Source organism: Callospermophilus lateralis, chromosome 9 (assembly GCF_048772815.1).
Source record: "Callospermophilus lateralis isolate mCalLat2 chromosome 9, mCalLat2.hap1, whole genome shotgun sequence".
NCBI lineage: Eukaryota > Metazoa > Chordata > Mammalia > Rodentia > Sciuridae > Callospermophilus > Callospermophilus lateralis.
Genome location: NC_135313.1, coordinates 11,587,583 through 11,611,346, shown reverse-complemented (window position 1 = coordinate 11,611,346; position 23,764 = coordinate 11,587,583). Strand labels below are relative to the sequence as shown.

Below are 23,764 nucleotides of genomic sequence, written 5' to 3'. Positions count from 1 at the left end.
TGTCCCATAATCAAAAGACAGGAAGGATCACTAACATTCACATCGTGAAATTCATTTAGACAGTTTAATTAACGATGAAGACACTACAGTTCTAAGTACCAGACAGAATCAAGGGGGAAAAAAATTGAAAATAAACATAACACTATAAAGAAAACTTGGAAAAGTGAAACACTTCTAAATAAAAAATATAAACCTGGCCTGGTACCCATGACATATATACATAATACGTATGTTATACACATATATACAATAAATGTTTTGGTAGCAATACAGACCATGTGTTGGTCTCTTGTACACAGATGAAGTAGCACCAGGAGCAGCACCACCATCTTAGGATGATAAACCAAACTGCACACACAGTAAGTGAAAATATATATGTAGCTGATTTGGCCCACCCTGTAGCCAAGAGGTGTAAGGAAAATATTTTGCAAGAAAAAAATTGTTCTGGGAACTACATTCTTAGGCCAATGGCAAAGAAGGAAAAAAAAAAAATCAGCACTAAAGATGTCTACACAAATCTAGCCACTTTCCTGTGTAGTGAATTTGTCCTAGCACATGGCATATTGGGTAACACTGGTAAATGAACAGCATGAGCAAAGAGAGATTTAAATGCCAGGTGAATGGTGAAAGGCTAACACACCACACCGGATCTCTTTGTGTATACATCACGAATGCCAAGTCATCGACAAGCTAGGAAAGGAAGACAACTTGTCACCTAAGTCATACATTTTCTAATCATACTAGCTAATTATAAGCTGTTTATTAATGATAGATCTCTTAAGAGTAGGGCCAAACACTCCCAATATCATTCAACCTTGCAGCATCGAATTTGATGCTCTGGTTACAAGCAGTGAGAAATGGCCAACACACACCAGACCCACACGTTCTGCAGCCACACCTAGGGGTCTGGTTTACAGAGCTATGGCAAGACCTTGAAGATCTTCCCAGGCTTGACTTTAGAAATGACCAAAGGCCCTCTTTAACCCTGGACATTCTACTAACAAGGCTGTCATTGCTCCTCATAATTAAATCTACCGTCTGGATGCAGCTCTTTTCCTTAGCCTTGGCAAGGTGATATTCCTCACATCCCTGGAAGAGCATGCTTCTTCCTTCAGGTTTCTCAGTAGCCTATATACATGAATCTAGTGTCACCTCCAACTAACATTCACCAAGTGCTGGGAACACTATCCCTCCCTCAAATCACTACAAAGAAGTGATTTCATATACGATTTCCACCCATTCTCTTTTGCATGCCTCCCAAAGGATCCTTCTCTCCCCTATCAGGGCTTTAATTCTCGGTGTCTGGTTTCAGGGCCTCCTTGTATGATGGACTGACCTGTAGAGCTCCACAAAGTCAATGAGAGACTGAATATGGGATCAGCCACGGTGCTTCTCTCTGTACTGATTTTTGTGGCTCTTGGCGTCAATGGGTGGTGAGCCTCCTTCCCCACCTTTAAACCGCCTATAGTAAATAAAATTGAAGTTTTCAGCTACATGGCATATTGCATTCAGGATGCAAGACTGCATAAAACAGGGCTTCAGTACTGTAAAGCACTGTTTCTTACAGTACAAAACTGTTTCTTAATACTCTGTCTCCCATTTAAAAGATACCTAAAAGACAAAAGCCAGGGAAAGAAAGGTTAAAAATCTCTACTTTCTGACCAGATGATTCTGAGTAAATCCATTTTTGCATCACTAGATTAGTCAAGAGAGTCCCTGACCTTTGAGAGTTAGCAAGAAATAGCCACACATGTAACATCAGAACTGATTTGTCATTATTGACTCAGGTGGTTGATCATTAATGGATTCCCCTTACTTCTAACTGGTTCTAGGGACATGCTTTTGCCCAGAATGAAGATATCAAAGCTACAAAACATTTGTTCCTTTCACAAAGGAGAATTTTATAACTCTGCCTGTATCTAAGAAAGAACGCTGTGAAAGGTTGTTCTCATGAAGAAAAAGCCACTAACTTCTAGGTTAACCAGAGGCCACTAGAAGCCCCATTGACGTAAGCCCTTGGCTGGCCTACAAATACTTTGAAATGGATAAAAGCCAACTCTCTTAAATAGGAACCAAACACAAGGACCTAGCAGCTGATGTGCTCAAAGCAAAACCCTTTGAGTTAGCCAGAGCATGAGCTGTTGGCTTGAGTACCAGCAACTTCCAGTTTTAAGTCAGTAAAGTTTGATACTGCCATCAAACCCAGCTCAGGCACCTCTGGAAGCAGCTTAAATAAGAATTTCTACCTTTATTTGAATCAACAAAAAGTCAGCCATAGAAACTAAGAGATGCACTTTCCAGTCTGTTCGTTTCTGTTCTCACCCAAAATATGTTGATAATTCCACATGCAGAGGTATCTTGGTAATACATATTTAAAGTCTGGGTTCCTTGAGAAATAATAACCAGCTTAGCAGGAAAAATAGTTGAGGCAGCTTTGTTCATTGATTTCTCTTTTACTACTTAAGTGCTCAACGGAAGAGAGCAGGATAGCTAGCTTTCTTCTTATACTAGCAAGAGTACGAATCAGAAGAGTCAAAAATGAAAAGTTAGTTTGACTGAGAAAGTCTTCTTCTTTTTTTTTTTTTTTACAAAGGAGTAAAAAATAACTTTCCTATGAGATTTTCAAAGTTGGTGGTGTTCTCTATGAATAGGAAATGATGTAATTCAGCAAGTTCCTTGAAAACAATGGATTCTTATGACTATAGGCCTATTTATCTTAGAAATTGATGAGCATGCAAATGATTAAAATCTGCAACGATGAACATTGTACAATAGTCTGTGAGGTACATGCCATCTGGCTGAATGAACAGTAACACGGGCCTCAGCAGTGTGGGGGTGCCATTTATCTCCACTCCCTTTTAAGTAGAGCAGAGCTCCCCAACCAGCTGATCAGAGCAGCAGCCCCTGCAAGGCCCTCCAACCCTGGCCCTTCCTTGTAGCTCCACCCAGGAGGATCAACCCTTCCCAGAAATAAACTGTTGCTCCTCCCAACAGCAGGGCTGGCAACCACTGATACAGACTTCACACTGGCTCAGAGGGAGCCTGATATTTGCATGAATTCACTTAACTTTTGGAAGTTTCCTGGCAAAAAGATTCAAAACTTCTGTAGGCAATATCTTTAAATGTGCTCATTGCCATTTGTGTTTCACAAGGAAAAATCCCAAGATGTGTATACTTTCTAAACAAGAAAAGGATTAAAAATTCTCACTGCAGGCTAGATGTTCCCATAGCAGGTCATTATGTTTTTATGTGCTCTCTGTGCACTGTTTTTTATTTTTGTTTTTTGTGTTTTTTGTTTTGTTTTGTTTTTTTTTTGTGTTTTTTTTTTTTTTTATTAAACTAATCACTACTAGGCCAGCACCTACCAGGGCAAATGGGCCAGTTACATTCGGTTAAATAATGTAAAACTGGAAGTTCTCAGAACATGTGAACTCAGGGTCTTAAGGAAACTGACATGTAGCCCTGGTCATGATTAAAAAAAAAAAAAAGCCACTCTGGAATTTTAATTTCTGGTTAGCAAGCACTCACTTGTCTAAGTATACTCAATACAACGCAGGAAATGAAATATTATAACATGTGCACAGGAAAAAAAAAATGGTGGGAATGGAGCAGGAAGCTTCCAGAAGTGGACTGGGGGAGGGGGAGAGAAGAAAAGATTAACAGATTCTAGTTTATTATGAATAGAAAGACATTTCCAGAATTTACAAACACCCACATTGTTCATTCCAAAGAGAGCTTTTGATTTGAAAGGATCACCCAGGTCTCCTTCTCTTTACAATATATACAATGGAAGACTTTGATTTCCTTTTCTTATAATTTTGCTTCCATTCAATCATCAATTTTAAGCTGACACTTGAAAATACTCAAGTAGTATATATTGTTCTTCAGTTTAATTAACATGGTCTACTGTCTTACAGGAAAAATACAAAATTAAGATTAATTCTTTTAAGGAACTCAGCTCAACATCAAGTTTATATTACAAGAGATAGTATCAGCAAATATAACTATACAATTGAGAATCATCTATGGCACTATGATTCTTATTATATTATTTTTCTGAATTACAATCTTAAAACAAGGATCATACACTATTCTACTCTTGTTAGCCTTGTTTTAAGCATTTGCTCCACTCTTTACAACAGAACATTGTATACCTCAGTTCCACATCCAAAAAAAAGATGTGCTGTAAGAAAAGTTACATTTTCATTAAAAAAAATTACACATATAAATCAAAACCTATGTTAAATATTTAATACTCTCTCCACCCAATGTGAACAGTTTTGAATGAAATAATTTACAATGACATTTTGTCAAACACAGTTTCAGCAGCAGATGAAACGAATCTTGTAAATGAGAGGAAACCCATTCTCTCGCAGCCTGGTAGTGGGCACATCAGCTCATTGTGGCCAGCTAAGTCCTTAAGGTTCAAGATGAAGTTCACGCAGACTATTCTTCTGGTGTCACAGTGCTTTTTTGCTTGGCACAATATAGAACGTGCAGTTCAGTCAACGAACTCCTGAGGATTGTATAAAGTAAACAAACTGAAATGGATGCATCGTACCATCTACAGAGGCGGAAGATGTGAGGTCCTGATTGTGAATCATGAAAGAGTTAGAGTCTGGGTACCCATGAGTTAGAGGAAGATTTTCTGAGGTCGTTTAGGTCTTCATTCTGAAAGGGAAAAGGAAAGACTTGGTTTAGCATGGGCATCTCAAAACACACACCCAACCCCAACTAGGGGGCTTGCCTTCTAAAAAGGAGAAGTCTCAGATAAGCCCAAGTAACAGGCACAAACAGTCCTGTGTACCTAAATAAAATCAACAAACTGTATTTGACTATTCTTTCTTTCAAGATGCAAGATGCAATCACAAACTAAAAGTAGTCAATATTAAATCAGAAAACAAATGTGATCTGGACCTTTCAGAGGTTTAGCCACAACAAAAAGATTCTTTGGTGTTATGATTGAAGCAAAAATGCAGATCATAGTTAGTGGATAAAATATGGTAAACAGGTTACAGGCAATCTATGCTCAATCTTCTTTTGGTTAAAAGTCAACTGCAAATTTTAGCTTCTGAAGTTGCAGAGCTTAACATTACAAAATCTGGAATCAATTTTTAATGTGACATTGTTTGACAGAAGAATTTTAGATGCAAAGGAGACCCATGCAAAACAGACATGGTAAATTATTAAATAAGAAAAGAAAGGGATTCCGATTTAAGTCTTATAGAAATAAGTTATATTTAGGCAGAAGCAAGCATTACTTCTCTGCAATTCAAGAAGGCAGACCTCAAAGGGACATTATCCATAATTCCCCTTCTGAGATGAGACCCTTTTTCAAACTCATAAAGCATCTGTGCTCTCAAGAATAATAATAGACAATCCTTGGAGCTTCATATTTTTCATGCATTCAAAAGTTACCTATACATATCAATATTTATAGAGTGCCCTGAGCCACATTCAGCACAGAGCAGATGATCATAAATACTTGTTGAATGAGTCAATGGCCACATTAGGTTCTATAGAGGATTCAAAGTTGAATTCTGCTATACACTTTGCCTTCTAGAAAGGAGGCACTCTTCATTCATAAATAGATAAAATGCTAAGCTGGCAGGTGAATTTCATGATAGATGCACAGCGAGGGAAAAGCTCTAGATGCATGCAGGAGAAAAAGAATACTTCCAGCGAAGAATCAAAGGGAGGAACCTCCCTGACACACTCCGCTTGCTTTGCGAGAAAAATAATTGGGTGTGCGGAAACAGGGGTTGTGTCTTGGTTGCTTTTATATGGCATCTTCCAGAGCTTCAGGTGTGCAAGAGATGTGAGTTGAACAAATGACAAGGACACAGTACACTTCCCACAGACGTGATGAAACAAGGCCCAGGGGATGAGAGGGCAGCCATGAACGGGCCACTTAAAGGGTACACGGCTTCACAGGACAGCAAGGTACCTGAACAGGGCACACTGAGTAGAGTCTATGGATCTGGATGGATGGTGAAAAACCTTGACTGACAAGCCATGAGCTCTTTATCTAATTATAGGGACAACAAGAATAGGCCTGGGGATATGATCAAGATCCACAAAGGCTACAGAGATAGCAGCAGTTTCTAAAATTCACAAATTTAAATGTTGACCAATATTTTCATCCCCCACCCCCTTCAAGGGTGATTAAGGGTCAGACCCATCAGCATTCACTATTTACATGATAGTTTCACATAAGTTGAAATTTGCCAAATGAAGACTCTAGGTTTAGGGGATTTCTGTTTATTTCAAAATATTAACTTTGCCTCTAGAAAATCAGGTAAACAGACTATTATTTAATTTACTAATAGAGACTTGGCATGAAGGTGCCAAAGTAGAAGCAGGTAAACAAACAAATAGAAAGCTTATTCCTTTAACTGCCCAAATAAATGGGATTTTCTTTATGTGGCATCTAAAAGGGAAAGGTAGGCTCCCTTCTTTCAGGAGCCCTGATGGGGCTCTGTGCAAGTCCCCAGACAAGAAGGCCCAGGTCTCTCATTAACTTCCAAGTGACTATCAGAAGATTCCTACCAGAACATTCTAGCGCAGCTGAACACAGCTTCTCGGTTCCAGGACTAATATTAGGCAAGGAAGGCCACACCATATTAAAGGACTTACCACAAAATTTTGCCAAATATAAAATGGGGGGGAAAGCAAAGAGTATGCACTATGTTTTTCATTTCTTATCTGGCTCCCATCCAGAAGGGCTGAATGAACAGCTCAGGACAGGAACAAACTGTACCCCGATTTATCATTCACATGCGGTGCCAACCTGCATGCACAGAGATCTGCACAGGGCAGAGATCTGGGGCCCTGAGAGGGCAGGGGAAAGTACGGCCTCCAGGGTATTGAAATCTATTGTTGTGGACCAGGCAGAGCTCATCCTTGTAACTTTCCACAAATATGTTCCAAGAGCAGATGCAAAAGGATATATAATATCCATCATAGACCTTTCTTCTATAGTCTTATAACATAGTACTTTTAAAAGCCTATATCATAAATCCTGATCAACCCATGCTTCAGCCACAAAGCTACCAAAGGGTGCTATCAACTTAGGAATCTATGAAAAAGTAGAGCAGGTGGTAAAGAATGAGGCAATGCAGACAGGGCGTAGGAATACACCGTGACAGGTAGGTTAAAAAAAAAAAAAAAAAAAAAGCACCTGGAAAATTCTAAAGGGAAAGTCTGAATTTCACACCTGCCTGTCTTTATAGTGTGGTTTGCCCATGGGTGTTGGTGAAAGTGGAGCTATGCTCATCAGGTAATGCCCGCAGCTAGCCCTCAGTGGGAGCCACCTTGGAAGCCGCACCCTTACTGCAGTCATGCAGCCATGTTGGCAGGGGTTTGGGAATGCCTTCTCAAGTCCCCAGTTCTTTTTTTGCAACTGCCTTCTCAGTCTTGAGCATATTCTTTTGAATAGTCTCTATAGCAGCCAGTCTCAGCCCTTGGAGGGCACATTTGATCTTTGGAGACAGCCAAATAGCTTTGAGAGCCAAATATGGCGAATAAAGGAGCTGATGAAGCAGAGTAATGGTTCCCAGAGAGGTATTATCTGGAGCCAAAGGGCTCCAAAATTGAAGTTCCAAAAAGACAGTTGTTCACAGCAGCTACTCCGATGAGTCAGCTGGGACAGGAAGTCTGACTTTTGGAACAGACCTCAACATACCCTTTATGGGACTTAAGTTCATCTCCCCACATCTCTGCTTTGACATGCTTGCAATCAAGACAGGGTAAGTTTGAAAAAAGCCCCCAAAAGAAAGGCTAAGATCTATGTGTATATATTGTTGTAATGTAGAAATGGTTTTTTAAAAAAAATATTTTTGTGCTTATAGATGGACACAATACCTTTATTTATTTGTTTATTTTTATGTGGTTCCTGGGAATGAAGCCAGTCTCATGCATGCTAGGGCAAATGCTCTACCACTGAGCCACAACCCCCCAGCCCCAGAAACATGTTTTTAAAAAGTTCCTTCAGTCATTCACTTCAACAAACATCTGTGAGTGACAAATTACAAATGTAATAATAAATATTGTAATAAGTACAAGAGAAGATGACATTCTCAGATGTACATTTAATACACTTTATAAACACAACCTCAATTGATACCAACCATATACAGCTAATACTGCTTCCATGTTTTACAAAAACAGAAGCTCATTTGAGCTCATCTGTAACGTTCATAAACTAGATACCCAAAAGTAAATTGTTTCCTTATGAGAAGACACTGCACAAATATCAAGTGGTAACGTTCTGTGACAGACTCTCTCTAGTTAGCTCACTGGGGAATAACTTCTGAACCCAGACTCACAATGCACCTGTCACGAGATTTACTAGCAGGAAATTACATTTTGACAAAATTTCCTCACCACACCTTCTATGTGTATCTTCTTGTAAGATAAAACCCACTTAATCCTATGGCCAGTAATGAAAAATGTAATTTTTAAAGTATTATCAAGTAAGTCAACACTTGAGCAATGCTACTTGAGACCTATGGATTATTGCATTATTGCATCCAGAAGGAATTTACATCTCCTGAACTCTACCCACTTAAACTATGCCTACTAAAGCTGAAAAACAAATACAGCTTTTTGCTTTCTTCCACAGTCTCAGCCTGCTGTTTGGTATTGACCGTGAACGCTGGAAACAGCACAGTTAAGATCTAAGTATAATGGAAGGATCCTTCCAGCAGTGCATTGTCAGTCAAAACATCAACAAGTGTATTTGCCTTGAATTTACCTGTTCTGAACATTCTTGCCAATTTGTGAGTCAAACACAACATAGTAATAAATATCTGACCAGAGCACTATTAGTTGTTTCTACTGTAAGAAAATAGGAATAAAGTTGGTTGGCTATTGTCATATACTGAAATGTAGCCAGAAAATAACCCTTCCTCATCCAACTGTGCTTAAAAAACAACTAGTACTGAACTTTCTTCAATGGAATCATTGTTTTAACTCTTATAGGCTCACCTAGAACATTTTTTATAAATTAAATCTCTCCACTTAAAGCAATGTGTCAAAGCAATCTGTTTCATTTAACATAAATGACTGTGTTTTTTAAAAATGATATACCTTGAGTGTAATACAGAAAATGTATAAAATACAGGGAAATACAAAGAAAGAATAAATATTGTTTATAATTCCTGACACTCAAGAAAAATTACTATTCATATGTTGTTCTGTTCTAACTTTATCATTTATTTGCAGGATTTGAACTTTAAAAATTCTGCATTTGATGAAAAAAATAAAAAGCTTAAATTAGAAAAGTAGCATTCCAATTATACTTAGTTCTTTCTCATGTTTCAAAATCAGTGATGAGAAATGATTTGAAATTTTTAACCCTTTTCAGTACTGTATCCTTTCCCCGTGTTCCAAAGTCACCATATACAGCCGGAAAGTAGGGACTCTGGCTTCCTGGTTTTGGCTTCCAAAAACCTAAGTCCTTAAAGGAATGGTACAGAGAAAAATTCAGGAAGAACTGAGAGAGGAAGCTTCCTCCAAAGGAGAAAAAGGATTCCCCTCAGTGAGGAATGGGGAGAGAAAAGATGGGGGACGTGAGGGCCAGACGTCAGCTGGGACTTGAAAGGTGCTGACCACGATGCCTATAAAGTCCCTCTCTATTCTGCTTCCATGGTGATTTCTTCCTTCACACAGTTACATCCAACTGTATACCACTACCACAACTCACTTCCTCAGCTATGTCACTAATGCAGCTGCAATTAATTCATGACCCCACTAATTGAAAGCAGATCCCATATTCTAGAATGTTGGCATATTAATAAAAAGCACCTTATAAAGTACTGCAAAAGTATTACTCTATTTTTAAGCATCCTTGAATCTGGCAAATGAACCCAGTAAGTTAAAGAAAAAGTAACCATCATCTCAAATATCTTCATAGTTCTGGTGGTAGATGGGTATTACTCATTTTAACATTCACATTATAAAATCTTGGACAAATAAATGAGACTGCTGATCTGCATGGTAGACCAGGAAGCTTTTACCAAAGGAATTTTTGTGGCTCAGAGTCTAGGTTCTACCATCTGAGTTTGATGACAGCATCAGGAGATGAAGCACCATTGTCTGGGTTGGCTCTACTAGTTAGAGTGGTCACCCACGAAAAAAGAAAAGTAAGGCTAAATCCAAAGAGCTTCAAAAGTTATGGGCAAGGGAGAATCTCTTTGCTCTTCTCAAAGTTTAGTGAGAAGTGCGGAGACAGGCTAAAGCTTTGGAAAAGGACAAAACTAAGTGCTGAAAAAAAGCATTCTTCGTTTTAAAGCCTTCAGGACCATATCCCCACCCCCCACCCCAATTAATCAATCAAATAAAACTGACAGAACTAAAGTTAAAGGTGAGATCAAGATGTCTGCTACTTGATGTTAAAAGGAGAAAGGCATTCAAGCTAAAGAAGGGAAACCAACTGCTTTTAAAACAGGCCAGGACTGAGCAGGAAAGACTTGGTTTTGTGCTTAAATGGCAAAGGGTAACCAACCAGCCAGGCCAGTACTTTAATGGAGCTGCTTAAATAGCACTTTAGCCTGTGCAAGTCGCATGGAGAGGGCTGTGAAAATAACAAGGGGACAGCCAGCCCTTCATGTGCACAGGGTTGTCAAGGAGGAAAATTCAGGGAGAGCTGCCAACACGTGAGAGGCCATCTCGCTCCAGTTCCCCTTTTGTCTCAGTGAAAGACCTTCTGGCAGGGCTGGTGACTTCAGAAGACCACCAATGAAGAAAGACACACATATTATGGAAAGGACAGGAGATCAAGGAGATCAGGAGTGACCAAGGAAGGGAGATCAGGCCCATCACCCCCGCTGTGGTCTACCAGGATGAACACTGTCAGCACTGGAGCTTTCTCTTCCCCAGCTTCAAAAGGCAGAAGAAAGTTCTGGGAACTCTTCAAGATGGCTAGGATAAGCAGACGAATCACACCAACCATAATAGATCGTCCTCAATAATTATTAAGTATTCTGTTCATGACAGTTACATCCAACTGTATACCACGACCACAACTCACTTCTTCAGCTATGTTAAGGAAATTCAATGAAATATTCAGAGGTCTTTTAAACAGAAGAATAACTACTTCAGTGATTTACCATTCTTTTTATTAACAAAACATGCTGATCAAGTAAATGAGGTCAAGGCCATAACACCACCCCCACCCCAAATCAAAATGTCTCCAATGTCTCTTCTACCAACTTATAATATGTCCCATTTATATGACTGAATCAAGATAGAATAACTCAGAAAAAAAGTCCCTCTACATGTCAAGCCTGACCACGTGTACTATGGGGACAGGAAGCATTAATTTAAACAGTTCAACCAAAACCAACCTGTGATGAGAAGACACAAAAGTAAGATGCTGCGTCCAGAAGACGAGAAGCCGCTCTGTCCCTGCACCCATGGAAGGTTTTTCTGCAAAACATTCCCTCCCTCACAGGCACTGCATCCTGGCTCTGAGGTTTATATGGCAATATCGCGTCACTTTTTGGTTTGGGGTTTTGTTTTGTTTGTAACAGTCAGAACACAGGACACAGGTTTTATAGGTATGGCTTTGGTACAAACCAGTAGAGTTAAATTACATCAGAACTCCATTTACAATGTGGCACAGAGAGAGCAGAAAGTGTAGTCCCCTTTCTGCAACGAGGTGAAAGAGATTCAGGCAGACATATTCCTACTTCCTTTATTTTTCTCTTCAACAATAAATAGATCTCTCCCTCTTGGCCCTCCCCCAGGAGGCAAATGGCTTCAAGAGAGCAAGTGCCCAACTCTCCATGTGAGTATTGTCAGTATAACCGTCCAGCACCTCAATTGTTTCTTAACCACCATCAGCTTTTCCATAACAGCCCTTGAACTGGGCACAGAACAGACTTGCAGAGACAGCCTGGGTCTGCAGAGAACTGAGGTAGGGTCATTAACACCGCTGACATCACTTCTGGCAGCTGGAGGAATGGGAAAACCTGTGTTTAATCTATTTCCTACTCACCGCAAGATTTAACTGGAGTCCCCGATAATATGGGTTGTGGTTGACTTTATGGAAGAACGTGGTAATGCAAGAAAAATCTCCCCCAGTGGTATGGCCCGGATCCCCTCCCCATACGGCTTTTTTTTTTTGGTGGGAGGGGTGTCAGTAAACAAACCTGCTAGAGGACAATGCCATTCCCAGCAGTACCTAGTGAGGCCAAGCTCCAGCTCAGTAGAAGACTGCCCCATGACATTTAATTCACATCACCAGGAAACCACCGTCTCAAGTCACAAGAAAAAAGTTTTAGCCTTTGATTTCTTTTTTCTTGCTTTGAGGAGGATACCAGAGGGAAAACATTGGGAAGAATTTGATCAGTGATTCTTTAAGATTAAGTGAATTGTTCTTTAAAGAAAAAAAAGAAAAGGAAAAAGTGATCTAACTACTGGAGAACACTGAAACTGTCCACAAAGACTAAGTATATGGCAGTATGTTTCACATGTATTCAACCCACAATTCTCATTCACTTCACCTGAAGAATTCTTGAAGAAATGCAAATCACAAAGATTTCCGGGCTCTGAGAGTGATTGTTAAGCACAAAGCAAGGTTAAGGAGTATGGAAAACTGTGCCATACTCAGTATGGACCAATATTAATTGTGTCCTGTTAAAGATAAAGCCATAACAGTTGCTTGCAATAAAGTAATAATGCAATAAACTCATGATCCTCTTGAATTGCCACTACCTGAATGATAAGTATGTGATTTTGAGTTCTAAAATGTAATTTAGGAAATTCAACACAAAAAGGGTAACTTTGAAAATGAAAATGGAGCTATTATTACATGGCTGTCATGCTTTCTAAAGACTGGTAATTTTGTTTAACTCAAAACTTATTTCCAAGTTAAAACTTGAAAGGAAACTTCCATTATCTCTCCTCTTGTTCTTTGCTCTGTGATTTTAGGCAAGTAACTCAAGCCTCTTAAATCTCAATGTTTTCCCATGTAACACAGGATAGCAATATCCATTGCAGAGGGTTACCGAGATTAAGTGAAATAATACACAATAAGTTCTTATTTTGCATGGCATATAATAAGCCCTCAATCTTTAGTTCTTTTGTAACTACTGTTATTAAAAACCCCAAACCCGGAGATCTCACATCTCCTGATACCTGAAAATACACCAGCCAAAAAAACACCCCGATAGAACCAGCAAGCAAGAACGAATCCACAAACCAAATGCTAGCCAAGAGCTGGAGCTGAAGCTCAAATCAGGGGATGCATTTTGGGAAGAGAGACAAAGTTATTTTGGAGAGGAGGTAGCACAGGGAAATGCCAGAACAGAAAGAACAGGGACAGGTAGTGGTAGCAGTGCTAAAAATATGCCCTGCGATACCAAAGAGGACCAGCCTACCTGTACAGGAACAGCACAAATTAACTACTAAGACAGCGGCATTCGCTTACCTTTGAGCAAATCTTAAATTAATGCTGTCTACAGAAACTCCCTTCAAAGGCCCCTTCTAGTGCGTGAAGATATTAGAAGCCTGAAGCCCCCTGCCCTTTCTAAGTCTGTTAATGAAAGCCTTATAATACCACATGAAAGCACTGACAAAGAAATCACATGAATAGGCTTAAGTGGACGTTCAGTGAGATTTTTTAAATGCAGTATTCCAGGTTCTAAAGCATGTTTATAATTGGTAGGGGAGGAACTGGGTGGCTTTTGTTTTCAAATTCTTTTCCTCAATCTCTTGTGTAAAGGAACTGAACAAGAGGGTGATCCAGCCCTTCAGTGCTGCGTGAGTCACTTGAAAAACTGAAATTGCTGCCAGATGCACATCTAATCGTTGGCAGCTGGAAGAGGAGGAGGAAAAAATCAGAAAGATAATCTGAAATAATTGATAATGTGTACATTGCTGCCTCCAACTCTAAGGTCTTGGAGGCAGTCAAAGGTGCAGATTTCTGACTGCAAACACTTCTTTATTGTCTCCCATGAAGAGGCAAAATTCTCCCAGTTGACAAAGAGGGCTGACCTTTCACCCACTGACCCCAAAGCTCCTTTTCCTTAGCTTTCATCTTTCAAGTTTTACTTCCACTTCGATCCAGCTCCCCCCTGACATTTTAAGTTGGAAAATGTCATTTGCTTAGAGGTTCCTTAACAGCATTCTGAATTAATCTGTGTCATGTTCTCATGGTGCTGAGCAGGCTGCCTGGCTGAGGTGAAATATCTCTGAAGGCAATTGGGCCCGATTCTTAATTAGGAGGCTGTGATGACTCTTAACTAAGAGATCCTTGCTAAGAAATATTGACCATGGCGAGGATGTGAGGAAAAAGGTACAATCATATATTGCTGCTGGGACTGCAAATTGGATGCAACCATTATGAAAAACAGTATGGAGATTCAGATATTCCATTCCTTGGTTTATAACCAAAAGATTTTAAATCAGCATACTACAGTGATGCAGCCATGTCAATGTTTATAGCAGCTCAATTCACAATGGCTTAACTATGGAACCAACCTAGGTGTCCTTCAACAGATGAATGGACAAAGAATATGTGGTATATATACACAATGGAATATTACTCAGCCTAAAAGAAGAATGAAATTATGGTATTTGCCGGTAAATGGATGGAGCTGGAGAATATCATGCTAAGGGAAATAAGCCAATCCCAAAAAACCAAAGGCCAAATGTTTTCTCTGATATGAGGATGCTAATTCACAATAAGGGGAGTGGGGCTAGGGAAAAATAGAGTTATTTTGGATTAGGCAGAGGGAAATGAAAGGAGGGGAGGACAGAGAATAGAATGCATCGGACATTATGACCCCATGAGCATCTATGACTACACAATCGGAGTGTTTCTACATCATGTGCAGCCAGAAGAATGAGAGGCTATACTCCATTTATGTATGATGGGTCAAAGTGCATTCTACTGGCATGTATAACTAATTAGAAGAAATAAAAAGAATAAAAATCTAATATAAAAAGCATAAGAAAAGGTGATTTCTTATGAAAAATTTGAAGAAATGTTGTTTGGAAGTTTTATTCTAATTAAATATTTACTGTCTTCTGGAAGGAAGGAAGGCAGGCTGGCTGGCTGACCAGTGTCTGGTATGGACTGAATCGTGTCCCCTGCCCCCTTATCTTCAAACCCCTACTGCCCTGGTATTAGGAAGCGGGACCCTCTGGAGGTTATTAAGTCTTGAAGATGGAGCTCTCAAGAGGGGGAACAGTATCCATCTAAGAACAGACTCAAGGCTTGCTCTCTGCTCTCCATCACGAGAAAATACAAAAAGAAGATGGCCATCTGCAAGTTGGGAAGGGGGCCTCACTGGACACCACTGTGGCAGCACCTTGATCTTCAACTCCCCAACCTCCAGGACTATGAAAAGAAATGTGTGTTGTTAAGCCACACTCTGTGCAGCAGCTGGAACTAAAACTGACTCCAAGGGAGCCACTATCCCAAGGGAAAGGGTCCTGCTCATTGGAAGCCAGGCAGGTTACCAGTGCACTTCTGCTGAAATGTTCTCAGAGGGCCAAACCTACTGTCCTCTGGTCTCCATGCATTTCACTACATCTCTAGAGTAGCTACTTCTCAGTATGGGTGAGTGGGGAAAATTCTGCCCTACAGGGGATATTTGGAAACACCTGAAGACTTCTGGTTGTCACAACTAAGGTAGTGAGGTCTGGAAGAGGTGCTCCCGGCATGGAGCAGGTAGAGGCCAGGAGTGCTACCAAACCTCCCACAACACACAGCACGGTAGCCTGCAACAAGAACTATCTGGCCACTAGTGCTGAGGCTGAGAAATCCTGCCCTGGAGCAGTGGCCTTTAGCTAAGGAAATGGAGGAAGCCCGAACCCTGCCTCGTTGTTTGTTTCTGGGGCTCACATTATCTCTAAACAAGAATGTGAGGCAAGAGGCATTTGTGTTTGCAGTCCCTGTTCTGGAGCCTTCCTGTATTCTGTGAAGTGCCACTACCATGCCCTTCAGGATCCCACCGGCTCCTCCCTCCTGCTCACGGCCTTTCCCAAATTATTACTGCTGCTTAGAAATCCTCTACTGTTTCCCATTCCTTTATAACCTTTTTGATGGAAGATGGCTGGAGAAGCCAGATAAGTCCAGGCCCATGTTCTCCTGTCCCTCCTCCAGAACAAAACAGCAATGCCATAGCAAAGCACTGACTACTGAGGGAGAACAGGCAGGGCGACCCGAACCCCAGAGACAACGAGGGAAGATAAGTAAGATGTGACACAGCTGCACCTACTCTGACCATGAAAAAGAGAACCACCCCGCTAGGAAAGACACTTGTCACCCCAGGTCTGCTTAACCCATACTTTCTGGTGGATCCTGGACACATCACTGGTCCTCCCTTAATGCCACAATTTAATGAAATGGAGAGAACACCTGGTGCTCAGGATCTGTGGCAAACCCCAGGGAGATAACAAGAGAAGGATGCTGGGAGCCAGAAGACCCTTTACTTGTGCTTCTTGTGACTATTTTAGTCATGTTCTCCGTCCCCAAATATCTGGGCATAAAAACAAAATGAAGGAATAGGCCCCCCCTCCATTCCAGAATAGGTTGACTTTTGCAATAAATCCACCAAGCTTGCTCAATAAGACGCTACTCCTAAATCAGGCTGCTATTTGCTAGAGGTTCTCCCCCACCACAACTTTATGAAAATAATAAATCATCTTTCATCTTGGAAGATGATTTATCACCAGACAAAGGAAAAACAACAGTCAAAATACAAGACTGAAATACAAATTTCCATTGTTGTTTCTATGTGTATGATGTCTGCTTAGTTTAGATTTTTAGGCTTTCCTAAACGTATCTTTAAAAAATAAAAACAGCAGGGTGCAGAGGGGAGCGACCACATGCCATCATTACTGAGAGTAGCCAGGGTTCTAAGAATTAGACCATAAGTGGAAAGGAGTAGTCAAATACAAAGATTTTCAGACCAAACCCCAAGGTAATAATAGTAATAACCAACCCTCCTTAAATACAGCCACTGGGGTTTCTGTGGCCCCAGGGTTCACCAAGAAAACAACAGCTTCTATTCTTCTTAGATTGTAGCCTGAAATGCTGACAGAATGCCTTTAAAATAAGAGCAAACCACACAATTTTTCCTTGTTATCAAACATCAACAGGCTATAATTAACACTTAATTGAGAGTCATCTGATTAATTCTGCTCAAAAAATCACATGAAGTTTTTGCCATAAAACCGCATCATTAATGGACAGTGGCCTCCCTCCCTTGGCTTTTCCCCACTTTCCTTTCAGAGGGATGTAAGGGAGAATTGTGACAGGTAAGTGTCCCTGGCAGCCCTGTCCCTTGGAGCTGCTCCTCTCTCTTGGCGAGTTCTCACTCCCCACCATCACCAAAACCCACAGGGCCTGTGAGCATAGCTACTGACTCTGCCTACATCATATCAGAAAGCATTTAATATCAGAAACCATTTCTCCCAGGAACTGCTCAAGAGAATTTGCAGTAGAAACAAAGAACACCTCCCCAGGGTGTCCCAAGCAGAGGTGCCAGGACGGTTTAATCCTAATTTCCACCTCCAAGGCATAGCTGGAGAATGCCAATAGGAAACTGACTTGAGAACCCTCTGACCTTAATTAGATGAGCTGGGCCCCTTCCCCATGGTGGCCTCCTCCCCCTGCTTTGACCATGGAGTGACTTACTAGCACTTCTTCCTTGGAGAGAGCCAAGAAGTAAAAGAGAACTTAAAACATTCAACTTAGCACATTTCTCCTACTTGACAGCTCGATGAAAGTGGTAAGGAGGGTGGTACAATGACTAATCAAAATCCATGTCTAGGTGACAATTATTTCAATATATTTTTTAAATTGCTTCATGCTCATTTCTAGAGGTGACTTCCACTGAATGATCAAGTCACCATAAAAAAGGATTCATGGATGAATACGCAAGGAACCATCAAAGCAGCCCTAGGCTGGTATTACAGGGACTTCCTTAATTGTGTCATTACGATCTGAGTTGCCTGATTCTATGAAACCGGGCAGTAGGGAGCTGGGTGAGACTAGGGGGTCTCTTTGCCCCCGGAGACATGCTGTAAACACAAGTCCCTGGAAACTTAATAGTGTGGCTATTAGAAAAGCAAAATAATCATAACAGAAGGATATAAGGGTGATGTTCAAAATAAGTGTAAGTAAAGCAAGCATCCAAGCAAACTGATTGACTACAAAATGAGAATTTCTATAGATGAATACAGAATAGGAGAAAGGGACAAAAGTCTATGAAGATCACGAAATTTTTTATAAAAGAAGAATACACATCACTGTAGGTATAAATGTTTGAATATCAGAATTAACAGAAATTTGAGCTACCTAAATACTTATTAAAATTATTCCCACTATATTTGGCACTATCTAAGCCATCATTATAGCACCATAGCTAATTTTGGTCTCCACTGTTAAACCATATGAGAGAAAATAACCAAATTAACACCAAAGCAGAGCTTCTCAAACTTGTTTTAAAAAGTTCTCTTCCTTTCTCTCTCCCTCCCCCCCCCCTTATTACTTAGGATCTCCTGAGGATATTGCTAGAATGAAGATTCTATTCTGATTCATTAGGTTTGGGGTATGGCCCAGGATTCTGCATTTCTAACCAGCTTCCAAGGGACCTCAATGCTGTTCGTCTGAGGACCACACTCTTGAGTAGCCAAGGGGGTAAGAACCTACAAGAAAAAGGGAAAGCTGCTATTTAACATTTTAAAAAACAAGAGGGGGGCTGGGGATGTGGCTCAAGTGGTAGCGCGCTCGCCTGGCATGCGTGCGGCCCGGGTTCGAACCTCAGCACCACATACAAACAAAGATGTTGTGTCCACCGATAACTGAAAAATAAATATTAAAATTCTCTCTCTCTCTCCCCCGCTCTCTCACTCTCTCTTAAAAAAAAAAAAAAACAAGAGGGCTTAGCTGGAGGACTAATGAGGAGGGTTACACTCTGAGTCATCTGTTCTCCATCTCCAAAGAGCAAATAGACTTCAGTGGCATAAATAGTTTAATTGAAACATGAGGGAAAAGTTCTAGGTAGAGAAAGTTCTAGAAGGTACTCTTGACTGACACAGATTCAGATGACTGCAAAGACAACCCTAGGGAAGACAATAAGGGTTACATTCTTGAAGACTCCAACTCCAGCTTCCATTCCCTTCCCTACCCTTTTATTCTTGTCCTTCCTCTCACCTCCTTCTTTACTTTTTTTCCTCCCTTCCTGTCTTCCCTTCCTTCATGCAAATCTGGTGATCTAATCATTTCTAAGATGTTCTTAATCAACTGTATCAACCCCAGATTTTATCTCTATCCAGGAGCAAGTAGACAGCCATCCAGTTGATTTTCAACTGGGGGGCCTAGCAGACATAAGAGATTAAAAATGATCCAACCCTAAAATCTTGACCTTCTTCTGCCTGAACTATCTATATAAATTCCTATCTATATAAATGGTACCACTTTTCTCCTAGAACTTGGAAAACTTCCTTCCTCCTTATCTCCCCATGGTCCAATCCTGTCCACCCCTCTCCCATTATAAAAAATAAATAAAAGTACAGCAGACTCCATATTTTGGTATTTCATTTTACCCTGCTTCATGTTCATGCTCAGGAGAAAGGCCCAGAGACTGAGGCAGTTGGACTGGGAAAAGGGGTATGAAAACAGCAACTCAATGCATTTCTATCCCTTTGACATCTGAGGGTCTTGGTCAAGAAGAACTTCAGTAGGACCCTGTACATTAGCTGAGAGGTGAAGACCCCAAACTGAACAGGCATTTGTCTCAATACTCAAGGAAACACATACATCTTGCCCTACATCATCTTGTACCAAATAAACCACAAGGCACAAACCAAAGGTGAGTTCCTAACTCCACATCTTCATTAATTAAGGAGACCTCAAGTAGTAACAGTCACCAAACTGCCAACTCAGGTCTCATCTCGAAGGAGTCGAACTGAGATAACAAGAAATTACAACAGTCTACAGCACCTTCAACTTCAAAACACCAAAAGTCTTCATGTCCAAACACACTTTCATTTTCCATTGAGTATGAATTCACCCTCCATCATGATTCTTAAAAACAAGGAGTACTCCTCATGTGGACAGCTCATCCCAAGAACCCTGGCTGCTTGCAAAGGGAGATCCAGAAGTAGCATGTGAGGGAAGCCATGAAATCACAATGGTGTGAAGGTACCAAAATTCGGAGAAGACTCAAAACTAAGCAAGAAAGGAAGGTTTGTGTGTGCTAATTACTTCCATTCAGGCCAGCAGACAGTACCAGACTGCTCCCGATTTTTACAGGAAGGCAAACAGGCATGTCCCTTGGTCCTGTTTATTTGGAAGTCAGTCTCCAGATTCTGTCCTCCAGTCAATGAAGTTTTATAGCAGTGGACAGGCCTTAATTAGTTGATGGCAATTTTATCCACGAAGCCTGCCTCTGTGCTCTGATCCCGAGGTACAGTTTAACTGGTCTGGAAAAGAAGGCCGGGCAAGGCATAAGCTCCTAATGACTTTAGGAAATGGTAGGAAAATGATGATGTGGCCAGAGATACTCCCCAAGAGCTAATTCTAAAACCACTGCTGAGCTCTGCAACTCACATGCCGCGCAATTCACACGAGTTGTTTTCCTAACCAGTAGGGACAGAGTGAGAACACATTTTACCCAGGGCTGTGAGACACAACAGGAATATAAACGCCTGCAAGGCACTCTGTATTGGAGCCAGGCAGCCACCAGACAGTGGGAAGACCCCAGACCAGCTTGCTGGTGGGATCTCAGACACCTGATTATTCTCACTGAGCTGCCATTCCTGGTACAATAGTGATGAAAGTACTTAACTCATTCAGTGGCTTTGAGGATTCAATGAGGTGGTGACTGTGAAGCAGGACGCACAGATCCAGACAACTGAGCAATTACAGGACAATTGGGGTTTTATTCAATCCAATAGCAAGAACCTATCAGAAATCATAATGGGAAGGAGACAGCAGAAAGAACTGAATGGGAGAAGCAAGGTACTGGGCACTGTATTTCTACCTCTCTGCAATTTTGTGTGCTGCAAAGAGGACCAAGAACCGCAAAGAATTGTGGCATTGAAACTCAGCTGCTTACATTCATCATATAATACCACAGGCACTAAATAAGTCCCCGCTGATTTATCACTGACCACGAAGGTGCTTCCTAGCTTGCCTTGAATTTCTTGTTTTAAACATCTTTGAACTGATCATTTGAAATGGACTGCCCTTAAATAAAAGGGCAATTCTAAAGCACCCTAAACTTTTGTCACCAGCATTTTTATACTTCCTTAGCTGGAAGGCAAATGGTGTCTAGTAAGGTAGGTAGCATCAGATTTGGAAATGAACTTTCATAGCATATGCCATGAAATGTAATTTTCCAACACTGAATACTTATAATTGATTAATACCCTATCCAACTTGTTCTTCAGGTTTCTTATCTCCAACTCTAAACATGTTTATACTATCTAAAAAAGGATTTACAGGAAAATCATAGATTCTCATGACTTACTCTAAGGTCCACCTAACTTGGTTAAGAGGTTGGTAATTTCAGCCAAAGCAAAGATAATGGATGTTAAGTATTTGTGAAGAGAGCCTCACATTTGGCAGTGATTAAAGCAGGAACTTGGTAAGTTTTTAAAAGTGTTTTCTTCTTTTAATGTTTAAAAAAATAGACCCTCAGTCCGTCTTTTAATGCTGCACATTAAGCATCACGACTAAGAAAATAAAGCGATTTTAATATTGATAATTGTTTTCAAATTGTATCTTCCTCCCTTGTGGGATATTTTAGTAAATCATTCATGGGGAAGGAGTGGGGGATATAAACCACCCAAAACACACTCCCAGCAATTTCAGAGATCGATGGAGATCGATACTATTGCCCACACTGGTTATTTGTCATGGATGTCAACGGTCTTAATATGCATTATTTCATACCACCCTCACGACCATACTGAGATTGTATTACTATTCATATTTTAAAGACAAGGAAACTGAGGTTTAGAAAGGATGAGTAAATTCCTCAAGATCTCTTCACTAGTAAATAGGGCAGCTGGGATTCAAAGTCCATGGCTTTTGCCACAGATTTATAGACAATGCTATAAAAAGCTTGGGTGGAAGTGTTGTCAACCCTTTCATCTAAATAGAGTCCACTGCAATAGACAAAGCTATTTTTATAAAAGGAAACAGAGGGTAAGCTTTGTGTTTACAAAGGGTAATGAGAAATTGCATACTGAAATGCCATGCTGATAAATCTGCATGAACTCAGCTAAAACAGCATTCCACATAATAGGCACCTGGATATCAGAAGCAACTTCCCCCTGGAAAACAGTTTGCAAAAGAGATTGGCATCATAAAAGCATGCTTTCATCCGTTATTATGTGTCCTCCTATAAAAACACTAAAAAATGAAATCCCTTATTTCTGCAAAGAGTCTAGACAGTGGTAGACACAAGCAACTAGGTGTGACTAATAGATCCTGACGAACAAATACAAACGGGACCGAAGGTAAAGCGTGAAGGCCTGACGTGTATTGACCCCATAAAACAGAATCCCTCTTCCCTGTGAGGCCTGCAGGTCTGCTGCCCCACTGCTTCTGGTACAAGACCGTTGGACAAGGGGATATTTTTATCCAGCAATTTTCCTTCAGTCCTTCCGCCCTTTATTTAGAAAGCCAAAATAAAACCCAGAAAAACTATACTTATAAAGTCATAAGCCATACACTATAATAGGTAAATAAAAGTTCTTTAACATTAGAAGCCAAGAAAGAAGATTAAAAAGTAAATCATAAACAGCTGTATCTCCCCTCCCAATTGTTTACATTCTTAGACATCTACTTTTTAAAAATATTCCCTATGTAGATCAAAACATGCTGTACTTTGAGAAGGAGAAAAACAATGACGTTAGTTTTAAAATATGACACAGTTTACATATAAACAGAGCTAAGTTTATGTGCATTATTCTAGTTGGCAGCAACTGAAGTCAATGGCTCAAATGGCAAGCTATAATTAAATGTGTTAATTATCTTTGCCTGCAGAAAAATAAAAAATACCTGTGTCACCTTTAAAATGGTGTCTAGCTTGAGCACATGTGCCCTGTTATAGAGAACAGGATACAACTGGTTTAACAAATCAAAATAATCCAAAAAGCTTATTCAAGTTGAACTTGGGTGCTCCTGGATGAAATGGATACAATATTGGGAGCACTCTCTTCATCTTCCTTCCCGCCTCCTCCCATCCCTCAACTATCCCCTCCCGCTTTGCCCTTTCAGCTCATGCAACCCATAAATGCTGCTCAGCTCATTATTAATACCCAGACTTAGAAAACTGAATGGCCCCTGCCAACAACTATTTTTTAATGTTTTATTCTTGCCTTCAAGCATCAAATATTAATCCAATAAAAAGCTACCCTTAAGAGCATGAATCTCCCTTCCCAGCACCACATATATACGCAAGAGAAAAGCAAGAAAGAGTCAAAATCTTTAGAATTCTGGTTTGTTACATATTCTAAGGTTGACAGTTGATCAAAGTCTTCAAAAGACAATATCCAGACCAGGCATGGTGGTGGCACACACCTGTAATACCAGCAGCTTGGAAGGCTGAGGCAGGAGGGTGGCAAGTACAAAACCAGCCTCAGCAACTTAGCAAGGCCCTAAGCAACTCAATGAGACCCTGTCTCAAAAAGTAAAAAGGGCTGGGGATGTGGCTCAGTGGTTAAGTGCCCCTGGGTTTAATCCCAGGTAACAAAAAACCAAAAACACAATATTCATTTACAGATTTTATGA

At 40.4% G+C, this 23,764-nt stretch overlaps 1 protein-coding gene across 1 annotated transcript in view; it reads right to left on the bottom strand.

Moving 5' to 3' along the window:
• Positions 1 to 36: 36 nt before the first annotated feature.
• Irs1 (insulin receptor substrate 1) overlaps positions 37 to 23,764 on the bottom strand; it is a 61,916-nt gene continuing 38,188 nt past the window's right edge. Inside the window, exon 2 of the mRNA XM_076865643.2 lies at positions 37 to 4,671. The gene's annotated coding sequence lies outside the window, so the exon portion shown is untranslated. The remainder of the gene's footprint in view (positions 4,672 to 23,764) is intronic.